The sequence below is a fragment of the Neolamprologus brichardi genome, chromosome 15 (assembly GCF_056152115.1).
Source record: "Neolamprologus brichardi isolate AB-2024 chromosome 15, ASM5615211v1, whole genome shotgun sequence".
NCBI classification, from domain to species: Eukaryota; Metazoa; Chordata; class Actinopteri; order Cichliformes; family Cichlidae; genus Neolamprologus; species Neolamprologus brichardi.
This window is the reverse complement of record NC_142118.1, coordinates 9671330-9684589: the sequence shown is the minus strand read 5'-3', so window position 1 is coordinate 9684589 and position 13260 is coordinate 9671330. Positions and strand designations below refer to the sequence as shown.

Genomic DNA, 13260 nt, shown 5'->3' with positions numbered 1-13260 from the left:
TCCAGACGTGCGCAGAATTCAGTCACTGCAATTGCGGTTGTGCTGTTTTTGTTGGCAGTGGTCAAATGTTGATGTTTCATGTCATCCTCCTGTTGTCACAGACGCAAACACACTGCCGTGCTGTTGGAAACAGACTTTGACAAAAGCTGTCCCTGGTGAAATCGACTGTGACATTGTGAACGTCGGTTATAGTTGGCAGCAATCGGACTTATGTTCTCTGTCCTTAAATTTCCTCATTGGTGCTCTGAGACCAGCAGAGCAATATCAATGTGCAAGTAAATGAATAAAATCATGCTTGTCTCAGCCCAGATATGCCTCTAATTTTCACCAACTGGATGTAAAAGTACAGCATTAATAGAGATGTGAATAGCACAAGTATCTAATAATGTATGAAATGGAAGGGTGACAGTTTTGTCATGCTGTATTAAAAACTGGGAAAGCTTCAGTTTGTGCTCTACAGAGCAAATGATCAACATTGAGTGTGCCAACCCACAAACTTCAGTGGCGTATTTTATCTGCTTTTCTGTCTGTCACCACACACACACACACACACACACACACACACACGGACAGACGGATGGAGAACTAGGCTAATGAACTGAGTGTTACGTTTCACAAGACCATCTACATAGCAGCTGGGTGGGGGGACCTCCCTGGGAAGCTCACATTAAGTACTAAGGGTGGAAGAGTAACTGACAGTCACGACAACAAGGATGGGGGAAGTGTAGACTAATCATTTTCTTCAATGCTGGGTGTCATTCAGGAGTGGCTCTGGCACAGCTGAGCACCTGAGGCCACCATATGTGTGCGTGAAAGTGCATGTGCATCCTTTAAGGAAGGATATTAATGATATTCTGTGAAGTAGTTACTATAAATCATGGCATCTGGGAACTGGTTTAACTTTTTCCCATACACTACATTAAATGTACTGTAATGTTTGATAGCCTTAGTTAAGCTTTTAAAAGACAATTATTTACTGGAATAGTCAAAGTGACTCTCACAGTTACTGCAAGCAAGGTAGAAAGTAGCAAATCCAGTTAGCACATACCATAGATAGTTGACTTTGTTTGACTCATGCTAAATGTTTCACATCTTAATTCCCTCCCTGTACTGTTTCCACAAGGGTTGGGCAGTCTGACTGCAACTGTGAGAAAACAGAAATCCATCTGCTTTCAGTGAATTCCGCTGTCATTACTTCATGGGATTAGTGAATTGGTGGGGTTAGGTTAATTGGTGATTCTAAATTGCTTATAGGTATTAATGTGAGTGTGAATGGTTGTCTGTCTCTTTGTGTCAGCCCTGTGACAGACTGGCGATCTGTCCAGGGTGTACCCTATGGTTGCTGGAATAGGCTCCACCCCACCACCCTCACTCATCATGGTGATTTTATTACCACACCTACTTCATAGGGGAAAATTTGAATTTTAAGTTGATCTCTGGTTTTTTGGTTTTTAAAATTGCATTGTTGAAAACTGGAATAGTAATTGTATGTTGTATTTTTGCTTTTTGCTGATCTCCACTAGTCTAATCAGTTCCGTCAACTGGGTGGAGCATGAATGAAGAAGCCAAGTTTCTGGTTTAATATTTGACGGATTTTTATTGACGAAGTGACCTAAAAGTCTTTATTCCTCTGGGTAATTATGGTTCCTGCTCTTCCTGTTGGTGCTAGTGCATCATGCCCTTAGATCAAGCTCTCTCTGTTTGACATGTCGTGGATCCTGTGGGATATATGTGGACCTGCAGCACTCTGCTCTCCCATCACAACAATAGGCCTGTATGACTGTTTGAATGTGCCATTCTTTGTGTGGTGTGCTTCACTTGGGCCAGACAATGGCTTCATTTAGCATCCCTTCTCTTTTTGAGGCCTGCTCTGTCACCATGACACCCCTGCCATGCCACACCCTGCCCCCAGTCTGGTTTAGCTTTGCACTTGTTTTCTCTCTTAGGACAGCTGGGCTTAGACAGCCATTGTTGGCCACACCCGAGACCCAACCTCACGTTTTCAGGATTGTTGCTCTGTGGCCATGTGTTCACAGCTTGCTATAGTTTTTGAACTTGAGAATATAAACTAAGGCTGCCCTCAAGGTTGATGTAGACCTGTTAAAATCATCTAACAAAGAAAATCAAACACAGAAATAAATCTATGATTGAAGGGTTTCCTGCAATGCTTTATGCTAGAGGTTAGAAAACAAAGATCACCTCTGCCAACAAGGATTGTGGTGTTGCAGTATAACTGTGACGTTTAAAAATAATATCTATATAAAGTTTTTGCCTCTTACTTTCTAGTTGGCACTTTAGCAGAGTTGATCATGGTGTTGCATAGCTAGTTATATTTATTCTTTTAAGTTTCTACAGATATTGCAATAATATTGTGATAGTGAATTATTTTGTCTATTAAAGTTGGCAGTAAAAAATCTGATATTGTTACAGCTCTTACTAAAAACATTCACATCTTTGTGAAACAAAATATAAACTCAGTGGGAAAGAGCTAAGCTGAAGAACAGACATCACATATAGTATATCTGCTTTTTCGGACATCAGCCAAATTGATCACAAGATGAGGCGTGTCAGAACCTGGCTGGATTACTACCTCAGCTAAACAATTTACAGAAGGAAATCCAGGATTACAGCTACTGATGTGTGATTTGTCTTTTTGTTTTAACTAGAAAGAAAGAATGTGAAACCTGCCATCATCCTTTTAGTGCAGAAACGCACGCATTTCATGACCCGGAGGCCGAATGCTTTGTTAACTTCTCTTTTTCTGGCCTCTGCTTTGCAGTTTAATTCACATTAAGCAAAACTGAAAGAAACTATAGTTCTATTAGTAATCGGTGCATTTTTGTACCATGAGCTCTTCATTACATATGGTTAACATTTATATTAGTAGATGAGTTGAGATCGTCACACAATGAGTGAGCACTGATTGTGTTTTTTCCACGACCTCATTGACACTTGACCTTTGAGATTGTCCATAGTTGAAAGGGCAGTACACCGTGTTTCCAGCTCAGCCTCTCAGCTGCAGCAGATTTTTCGTTAATGTGTTTCAGGCTGACACGCTTTGGACTTCATGGTAAGTAATGGATCCCTCATGGAAAGTCATTCAGTTTTATTAGCAATGAAAAATGCATCACAGCTACATAATGTAAGGTGGATCAATAACAGCAGTCACTGCAGGTGTCTTAAACTGTCTTGTTTTACTTGCTGTTATTACATTTGGAATAAGAATATAAATTCTGAAGATTATTAGCCTCCATCTGCTGAACGCAATGTAAATATTGGGCATGGTGAGTTCTTCCAAAGCCCATTATAGACACTGATTTTGCAGCACAAATCATCTCCAAAGAGCAGCTTCCCTCAGAGAAACCAGCCTTGATCTAGAGTTTTGTGCTTCTATAACTAGAACTGGGTGACCTATGAAATTATATTTTGGGCTGATCTGAATGTGTTGCAGTTATGCCCTGGAGAACACAGTACAAGCTGTGCTACTTCTGGCTTCCTTTTTGAGACTTAAAGAGATAAAGACTTTATGATTATGATACCTGCAATGCTGATGTTTACACGCTGATGGATGCAACCTCCTTATTGCAGTCTGACCAGAGGAATGTGGAAACATTTGTTTTAAAAGTGAGGTTGCCATAAGTTCTGTACTGCAAATTTCATCCACAACAAGGAGATCACACCAACTTTAACAGTATATAACAAACTGTTCTATGGCTAAAATTAACATTTGTGATGTAGTTTTTCTGGGTAAAGGGTCTGTAATTTGAAATAATTGTCTTGGGGTGTATGGTATGTCACATGATGGAGACTAAATTAGCTTTTTTTGGTTCATGCTGAAGTCTCAGAATCACTTAAACTTTTCATCTTGTGTATTTTTCTAATTATATAATAGTGCTGCTTTGCTTTTGGAGTTCAGTTGTAGTTAAGTTAGAAAATGACTGTTCTCTTGCCAGGCTGAAAGAAATAAGTCAAACCTCAGATTATCATGACAATGAGCTTCAAAATTAATCAAATGTGTGTCTCAGCCACAAGATGTGGAAAGAGTGTATCCACGGTCGAGTTCAAACAAAGGCAGCATGCAGTCCTGTTCTCTGTATATGTGTGTGTCTGTGGGGGAGTCCTTTATAAGCAAAATGTTGGTTGGGAGGGTAGGGTGGATTTTATAGGCCAGGAGGGATTCATGTTTCAGCCCATGCTCACCTCTCTCTTTTGTCTAGGTCACGTTAATAATGCTAACTCCCAAAAGCAGAGATGTGTTAAAATTAGAATTCTGTATGAGTGTGCAGTTTTGTCAGAGAGTAAGCAGCCAGTTGGATGCCAGCATTTTGTCTGACAGCAAATTCAATTAGTTCAGGTTGCAGCTTGAAGTTCTGCTAATAGTTGTTCAGTCCCTGAAAGCTGACGTGCATTTAGCATATCAAAGTGAATCATATCACACACTATGATGCAGCTTTGTTTCTTGCACAAACAGGTTGTTCTCTAGCATTTCACCATCAAGTATTAATACTCACAGCATTTCTTTAATGTTATAACTTATAAATCATTGTAAATGATGAATGTCTACAGCTGGAAAAGGTGATTGATGTAGGTCCTGGAATTTCTCAGGGTGTGGACTCTATCTAAAAGTAGCAAAATATTAGGCTTGTTTTTATATTTGTCTTAGACAAACCCCAGCAACAATGCTGTTACCTCATAAAACTGAATTTCAAGCCTTTGGGATACATATTCAGTTTCCCAATTTATAAACGACGTGGATTTGCACATTATGCTGTTTTTCCTGTTTTCATTTCTTCAATGGATGAGGTCAGATGCCAACTTGTTTAAATCTTCCCCAGACACAAACCAAAGCATGTGTGACAGGCTTTGAAACAGCAGACGGATATCAGATTCAGCCCCAGACTGTGCCAGAGCATGGCATGCTTTATCCTGCTCTTAAAATACTGCCCTACCCCTCCAGAAAGCAACACTCAAGTTTGAACAAGTTATCAAGCAAGAGAACAACGGGAGAAGAATGTTTGGGCTATGCCATTTATCTTTCTGTTATGCTGGATGATGTAACTTTATCAGTTTAGACGTTTAAACTCAGGAAAGGATTAAGACTCTGCCGTTGTTAGCTTCTTTTGGCCTGATCATGGATGGACTTCACATGATCTGCAAACTATCACTGCCTCGATTCAGGATAATCCTCATAATAATTTATGTGATGGAAAAAAATGTCTCCTTTGTTGCATTAATGCCTCTTAAGCTGAGATGTTGTTGGTATATTTGACATAATGTAATTTCCAGTTAATTGAGTTGGCCAGTAATGTTAGTCATGCACATTCTTATTGAATTAGAAGTATTTGCAATTGTTTTATTTTTAAAAGCGCCTTTGTTTCTTTGTTGTGATGCATATTAAGACTTTTGACAAATTACATTCATATGATCTTAAATTAGTCAGAGCATGGTCATAGATTCATAACATATTTCCAGAAACAGCATTCAAAGATTCTTTGTTGTTACTAGATAGTCACTTAACGAAATTCTGTGCAGTAGTTCAATATACACAACAGGGAAATGCTATATACAATAGAGAAATGTTTAAACGGAAGTACTGTATTATGAGTTGTGAAGTTTAGTCTTTTAAAGCGTGAGGTGTGTATGTTTTTGTATAGAGTTCACAGGTATGTGAACCACCTCAGTCTGGGGGTTCTTGTATTTATGGTCAGAACTAACTAACAAAATACACACAAACCACTAAAGAGCTTATAGCACCGAGTCGCTACACACAAAAGTACATGCACACTAATATGACACGTCTTTCTATAAAAAAGATAATCAGAGGAGCTTCTTTCTTACTTCTGAGAAAGGAAGACATCCTGATTTTCCTTGAAAAAGATTTCAGGCTGCTGCTCCAACAAGCAGGATCCCCAAAGTCTAACGCATCTGTGTGATAACAGCAGTGTAAAGAAGTCATGAAAACAGCCATGTAGTCAGATGAAACCATCTGCATTAACGGTTAAAAATGTTCTTGAACAGTGATAGTTTTACAGCTGCTTGTTTCAGTGGTGTAGCCACAAATCTGGCTAGTAATTCAAGGCTTTTAAATCTCCTTTTTCTTTTTTCTTCTTTTTTTTTCTCTAAGCAAAATTGCAGTAGTGTTAGCATAGCATATATATCTACTCAACAATCATTCAGCTGTACTGCTTCCCTGAGCACAGTGTTGTTTTCCAGGAGTTTGCGTTGTGCAGCTGATAGCTGTGACGCCACAGGGCAAAGGCTGTCAGGTCAGTCCTGTTAAACAGCAGGTGGCCTTGTTAATGTCCACAAACATCTTTTTTTTTTTCTGCTGTTTATATTTTGGCTTCATTTTTTTTTTTCATTATAAGGCCCAGCTCTGAGGAGAAGCTTCTTCAAAACATTTCCTAGTTTTAGTTTATTGTTGTAGCATCTAGTTCTCTGGTTGTTTTCCCCCTACTGATATCATGGCACACTTTAAGGTAAGCAGCTTTGTAACTTAGCCATCCTGTCGTGCAAGATGGCCATCTACAATATGGTGGCTTAGTTTTACTTCAGACTTTGCCTCTGTGCCAGTGAATTAGTCATGCGTCCTGCTGGCATTAAGCCAGTCTCACATCCGTGTTAATGGCCATAGAGGAGACTCAGACTTTGAACCGTTTCTCATGGATTTTCGCCTGGTCATGTGTGACACACACCAATGGACCCACGTGCTTTGAAGCTGTCTTCACCCACGGAGCAGACTGGATACTGATTAGATTATGCTGGATTATCATTACTTTGTTTGATTTGATTTGTTTGTTTATATGTTACCTCTACAGTAATGTTCAGTGCACTGTACTGCCTCCGCTGCCTTATCTCTCTGCACGAAAACTTAACCACTGATTTCTCAGTGCTGTGCCAACATCTGGAGGGATCAGCAAGTTAAGCCATGGCCTTTTAACCCTCAAGTTCAGTCAATCCATTACAAGCACGATCACTGCAGCTGCACCGTTTCACGTCATAATATTTTTGCAGCAGTGTCTTCCACTTCTTCCTGGAAGACATTTTTTGTTTGTTGCTTTGCTGTAGACATAAATTCTCCAGGTTTGCCTAAATAAAGATGTTATTTTACAGTTTGAGGGCAGTAGAGATAAAAAGGTTCAGAAAGTACCCTACGTGTAGTTTAGTTTTGATACAAATCCACACTAAATATAAGATTAGTGACTGTTTCATGGCTGAAAGATAGCTTTGTTTTTTATTAGATAAATGAGCAAGGAAACAACTTGAAGATAACAAGTACTTTGTCAAAAGTCCATTGAAGCTTTAATATGAGTGAGAACATCTTGAACTCCTGGTCCTCTTACTGGCTTTTTCCAGAACTTACATTTCAATTCACTTATCTCAACAAACTCCACAGAGAGAAACTTTGGAATTGAGTTGAATGGGCCGTGAAAGGCTACAGGAAATAAAAGCTCTGTCTTAACAAGTACGTCATGATGTATAAATGGAAAAATACCAATCTCTATGCTTTTTCCAGTTTGCTACATGTATCCTCTTTTAGATGCACTTTCACATTTTTTTTGTCTTATTTCAGAAATACAACTCCATTCTTCATGTCAAAAGTGTTGTTTCCTTGTTTGGACTTCCTTTTTATGTTTCCAGCTGCTTGGCTGCGTTCTGCAGATTAGTAGATGTAGAAGGTTATGCGGGCCTTCTGAGATGGACCTGGTTGAGGGAGTAATTACAAGCTTTCCAAAGGGTGGAAGGGACCAGTAAGACCCTTTTTAATCCTGGCATTTAATTTTGTGAATGTTAGGAGGGTCTCCTGCAAGGGAAGGGCTGCATGGTTGGAATTTATAGATATAGCTCCACCCTGAATGAAACACATGCACACGGTGAAGCGCTGTAGCCTTCCACCACATGATACGAGCCATAATATTACGTTCCTCCTTCACACATTCCTTTGCAGTAGTTGGAGAAAGTGTTTTTTATTTAGCGGCTGTCAGTCATGATTCAGCTCAGACTATCCTTATTATTACTGTGCAGCTGAACCTTGGGTTTATTTTTTTGCACGTACGGATATGTGCCTTTCTGAGGAGATAGATGGATAGATGGATATATGGATATAGATAGATATATATGGATATATATCTATATCTCTATATCTTAATTTGTGTGTGCTTTTGACTGGCCCAATGATTCACATTGTTATCTGAACAATAAGCAATTAAGTTATTTTCTACATTAACAGAGGTGATTTCTTGTAATCACAGCTGTACTTTTCTGCAGCCAATCAGATTTCTTGTTTCACAGCTGATGTGTTGCACATTGATATTCAAGCTTCAGCAGCTTTTAGCTCCTTGTCTGCACTGTTTGCAGAATCATTGGAGCCGATGGTGTGCTCTAATTAATTTGGATTCTGATTGTTTTCATTGTGCTTTGCTTCCTTGCATTATCATTTATTTTTATTTAACGTGTGCTTATTGGAAAAAAATATGCCACAAAATTAATGCCAAAGTAGCCATAATATGTACTTTTGTTTGTTGGAAGTCATAAAACAGGGTAAAGTTTAACTCTGTGCTTAAATGATTAATGATTAACAGAAAGGTTCAGTGGAGTTGCTGCCAGAGCATGGCTGTTCCTGATAATTCTTAACCTGCAGATGTGATGATGCAAAACCCTCAAGCTAGTGCTGTCATAGATTGTCATTCAAGCATACACATGCTGCAAGATGAGCAGTCTGCCAAAGAGAGAAACTACTTGTTAGTGACATGTTACTGATCGCTGTTTTATCCATGATAGTTTAAGCTCATTTTTCCAGACTCTCCTCATCCGCATTATTCTATTGTTGTCTCATTATCCTAAATGTTCAGATTGCAGGTAGAAGTAAGGATGGTAGGACATAAAAATCTTTATTTTATAAACCTTTCTGGATTTCCTTTTTAATCAGGAGTTAATAAAAATGCTACACATGAAAGAAAGCTACACGGTCTTTCTTCATAGATTCTAGTTTGACAGAAATGCAGGACAGTAATACCGAATGTTACTAAAAACATTGCCATCCTCAGTACACCAAACATTGGCCGTTACACCTGGTGCACACAAGGTCAACAAAACATCGGTCCTGGCTTTTTATTGACACAGCAGATCCATCCCATCAGAACAGGAGCCGTCCATGGGAACCGGACCTGTCTGTTGTTCCAGCTGCACGACATTCTTTTCAGAGGCAGCTACCCAGCACTGTACAGCTTCCACTGTTATCCATTCATGACTGCACCGGCGCGGCCTGCCACTGATGTCTGTTACCCCAGCCCTGTAGAGATAAACTGTTTCACACAAGCCCAGCTATGTAAGCCCAACAATGCAAACTCAGATGTGGAACTATAAAGTCCGCAGTGAGAAGGTTGAAGAGCTTCAAAAGATAAAGTATTCTATCATCTAGCCATAACATGTGACTGGATCAGAGATCTAAAAGCTGCAGACGGCTTTACATGCTGGCATGTCCAGATGAGAGGGAAAAGCAGCTGCTGGAAAGCTGAACTTTTGAAAACCCTGAAATCAGGGAAAGTGACATTACTAAACTCTGACGAAGACGGGCAACATTTTTAAAGCTTGCTTGCAGCTGTCAAGGTTTAAATGTTGCTTTTAGGTTTGATGTGTGACTTCCTTTTGGCAGGGGTGTGTTTAGAATTAGTTTTCTTGGCAAGCAGAGTAAATTCATAGTCTCGGTTATAGTTTCACTTACAAAGCATATAATACTCCTACTGTGTTTCTGCCATATTTCTACTTATGGAGATTCAAAATGGTGTTGAATAACATAATATACAACAAAAGCACTGAGAGATTTCACTCTCATGAAACGGCTTGGTAATGCTTCACTCACCTGTTTTGTTTTTTGTTTTGTAACGAACAAAAGTTAATAAGTAGGGGAGAGCGTGCTGGTGTGGTGGTTGCCTTGATTCCATTGTTTGGTGGGTTCTTTCTGCGTAGAGTTTGCGTGTTCTCGGTGTGCTTGTGTGGGTTCTCCCAAAGTACTCTAGCTTCCTTCCACATTGTAGAGACATGCATGCGATTGGATTCATTGACAAATCTAAACTGGCTTTAGGTGTGAATGTGAGAACTAGGATAGGCTCAAGCACCCTGTGACCCTGAATTGGATAAGGAGAAAATAAATGGATGAATGGATAGATGTTACTGACTGATGACACTTAATTTGTCTACACCTGCATGGAACCAGGTGTCTAAATCAGGTAGATAATTTTCTCTTATGAGAACATGTCTGATTTTGTCACCTTCTCCATTGAAGAAAACAGATGGACAAAATAGTCATTAGTACAGATGACATGTTTTCAAACATTACGTCAGAGGTGAATCAACACGCCACAGTAAATTTTCATATTGCGACATCATATGCTTATTGCTGTTGGTTTGGAACATTTGATTCTATTTAAACAAAGCTTAGAGTGAGTGTCCCTTATGCGGGGAGAAAAAAAAGCAGTGTTATTTTATCTGAGATCATTTTATGTCTTTGATCCAAAGACTGTGTATAAAAATAGACGTGGTCACTGTGATTCGGTTTGTGGACTACCATTCTGAAGCCTCGAGTTGCGCAATTTGGCTGAAGCCATCTTTTTTTTGTTAAAACCAGATGTCACAAGCACAGGTTGGATCGTACTGAGTAATCAAGAACACTACACACCCATAAGGTAGAAGTGTCAATCAGTAGGGAGCCACACCCTAGCGCATACGTAGGTTTATTGTCTGTTGTTCTAAATGGAATTTCATTTACATGAAGTTTGAAACTAGTGATTTGGAGCATAAATTTCATAAGTGAATAAGTGTTTCTTCGCATAATAAGTGAGCTGTACGGTTATTTTAAATTTGTACAATCAGACTTCTTTTTGCAAGCAGAGGAGTAACCCCCCACAGGCCATTAGAAACAATGCATTTTTAAAGCGCTTCTTCATTGTTTTCACTTTTCAAATACAGAAGCTACATCCATATTTTATATAAGGTCTGTTTTATCAATAGTCTTTGAATTTAACAGTAAATTAAATAATTAACTGAATCGTCATTAAAATGTCAAAACAATCAAGATGATGCTGTTCTACATGACAAAAGTCTTCTTTTTTTTTTAATACTTAACAGAAAGCTCTATTACAAAGTGACTGACAAATTTCTTTTAAGACTTCAAATTTTTCTGACCTCACTGATGGCTCACTATTACTTTTTTACGTTAGTGAAGGTAAATTCCTGTCACACGGTGTTCTGACTGTATGTGCAATTGATTGTAATTTCATGAAAGTCATTCTCAGAGAATTCCATATGCAATTTTATTACTTTGGTGTCTGAACAAAAAAAGTCAGTGTTGCAATTCAGGAATGTTTATGGATGCTGGATTTTGTTAGGCAGTAATTAGCTGAGATGCACTCATGATACATGTGCAGTAAATCATGTGGGAGTGTCTGACATTGTTTAGATTAAAATTCTTTGGCATGTTATCACCATTTCGAGACTGCAGTGTTGCATATACTGAAGGTGTTTTATTAAACACAGGACTTCAGAATAATGATGAGAAGCAGTTCAGCTCTTCTGCTTTCTTTCGTTTGGACATTGCTTCGGACATTGCTTCATTCCTCCAGCATCCCTGGCACACATGAATAGCATCCTTCTTCTCTCCCTGTCACACATTTCCACCACACATAGCCTTCTTTTCTTCCTACAGCTCTTCAAACAAGCCCTCTTCAAGCAAACCCTTCAAGAAGTTGTTCACAGCCGGTATCGGTGGGGGGGTGGGGAAGCGAGCTGGGCGGTGGCCACGGCCCGCCTGTATCCTATTAGGACTAGGAGTGTTGAAAAGGGGTGTGGCCTGGAGCCAGTAACATCTGTGCCTCTCCCTCTGCCCCCACGGCATTCTGCAGAGAAAGGCAGAGAGAAGGAGGCTAGGGAGGGAGAGAATACGAAAGAAGTACTCGCCAGCCAGCTGGCTGTGTGCATGATCTCAAGCAGCAGCTCGTTCCATGTACGGCGAGTTTATCCCTTGTTTGCCCTGCAGCCGTCACAGAAACACATCCTCAACCCAACTGGGATTTTCCTTTGACAGCCTCTGTGAAGGTACTTATTAGCCACTTAAACCCCATCCAGATGACTTTGAACCTGCGTGGACTACATACCTTGTGCAGGAAATGCTCCACTGCATGCTGTGTACAGGCATAGTTTTTTCTGTCGACAGTGCAGAAAGCTGGATACTGCAGTGAATTGAGGATATAAAGGGAATGCCAAGAGCACAACAGAGGCAAGCTCTCTCCTGGACAGGGTAAGACAAGCAAAATGCATCTTCCAATTCTACCGTATAATTAAACGAATGCAAGGAAAAGGAGTGAGGAGCCGAAGCCGGCTATCTGCTGGCTGAAATGTTTGAGTGTGGACTGCATGTGACCGGGAGATAGTTGGAGGCTATCAGCGTGTGAGTGAGGGGAGTCGGGGCTGCTGGTGTGCTTTATCATTCCCCAGAACACAAGCTGGATTGGATTCCTCTCACCAATACGTAGGTGCATGTGTCACGTCTGTCTAATTAAGAGGTGTTGGTGCAGAAAAACAGTGTTGCCGTAGTAACCGAGGGGGAAGGGGGAGGATGACAGGTCGCTCCTGCCGGGCCCCACGGCTGATTTCACGGTGGGAGAGTTGTCCTGTGTATGCGGGGAATGCCCCATAATGACAAGGCTGCTCTGGAGATAGGGTGAGGTGCTGGTAGAAATATGTGCTTACACACACAAACACACACACACAGACACAGTGGCTACAGGGTGCTACCTCCCACCAGCTTCTCTCCCTGGTTTGCTGCCCATTATCAGTATCAAGTGAGTGAGAGAGGGAGAGGATGGCATACTTTTTCCATGATGGGAGTGGAGTGCAGATAATCAGGTCAATGAAAGCAATGTCACCTTGAGCGTGGAGGGGTCCGCTGATTCTCCTCGCTCGTTTCCTGCCACTGCCCATCCTTCTCAGATTCCAGTCTCACTTCCACAGCCTCTCTTGAGAGGCTACACACTACACATCACATAAATACTATATAGACTCATGGATTACAAAAGAGTAGTTGTAATTTTGTGTGGATTTTACAGTGCGTCTGGGTGATAGCAAGCTAGATTTTTACCCTGTAATCCGTAATGGTTTTGTTATTTGTTTTTGTCTGATGAATTAGAGCGACAATCCTATTTTCTCCCTTATAAGCATCCAGAACAGATTAAAAAGGAGGGTAATGTGCACTGGAAGGGGCTT

General features: G+C 40.2%; 1 protein-coding gene across 4 annotated transcripts in view; it reads left to right on the top strand.

Moving 5' to 3' along the window:
- daam1b (dishevelled associated activator of morphogenesis 1b) overlaps positions 1–13260 on the top strand; it is a 42759-nt gene that overhangs the window by 2599 nt on the left and 26900 nt on the right. Inside the window, exon 1 of one of the 4 annotated variants that reach the window (XM_006797113.3) lies at positions 11889–12295. The exons of the other annotated variants lie outside the window; for them this stretch is intronic. The gene's annotated coding sequence lies outside the window, so the exon portion shown is untranslated. Of the gene's footprint in view, positions 1–11888; positions 12296–13260 lie in introns of those variants that run through there. 4 annotated transcript variants of the gene reach the window in all.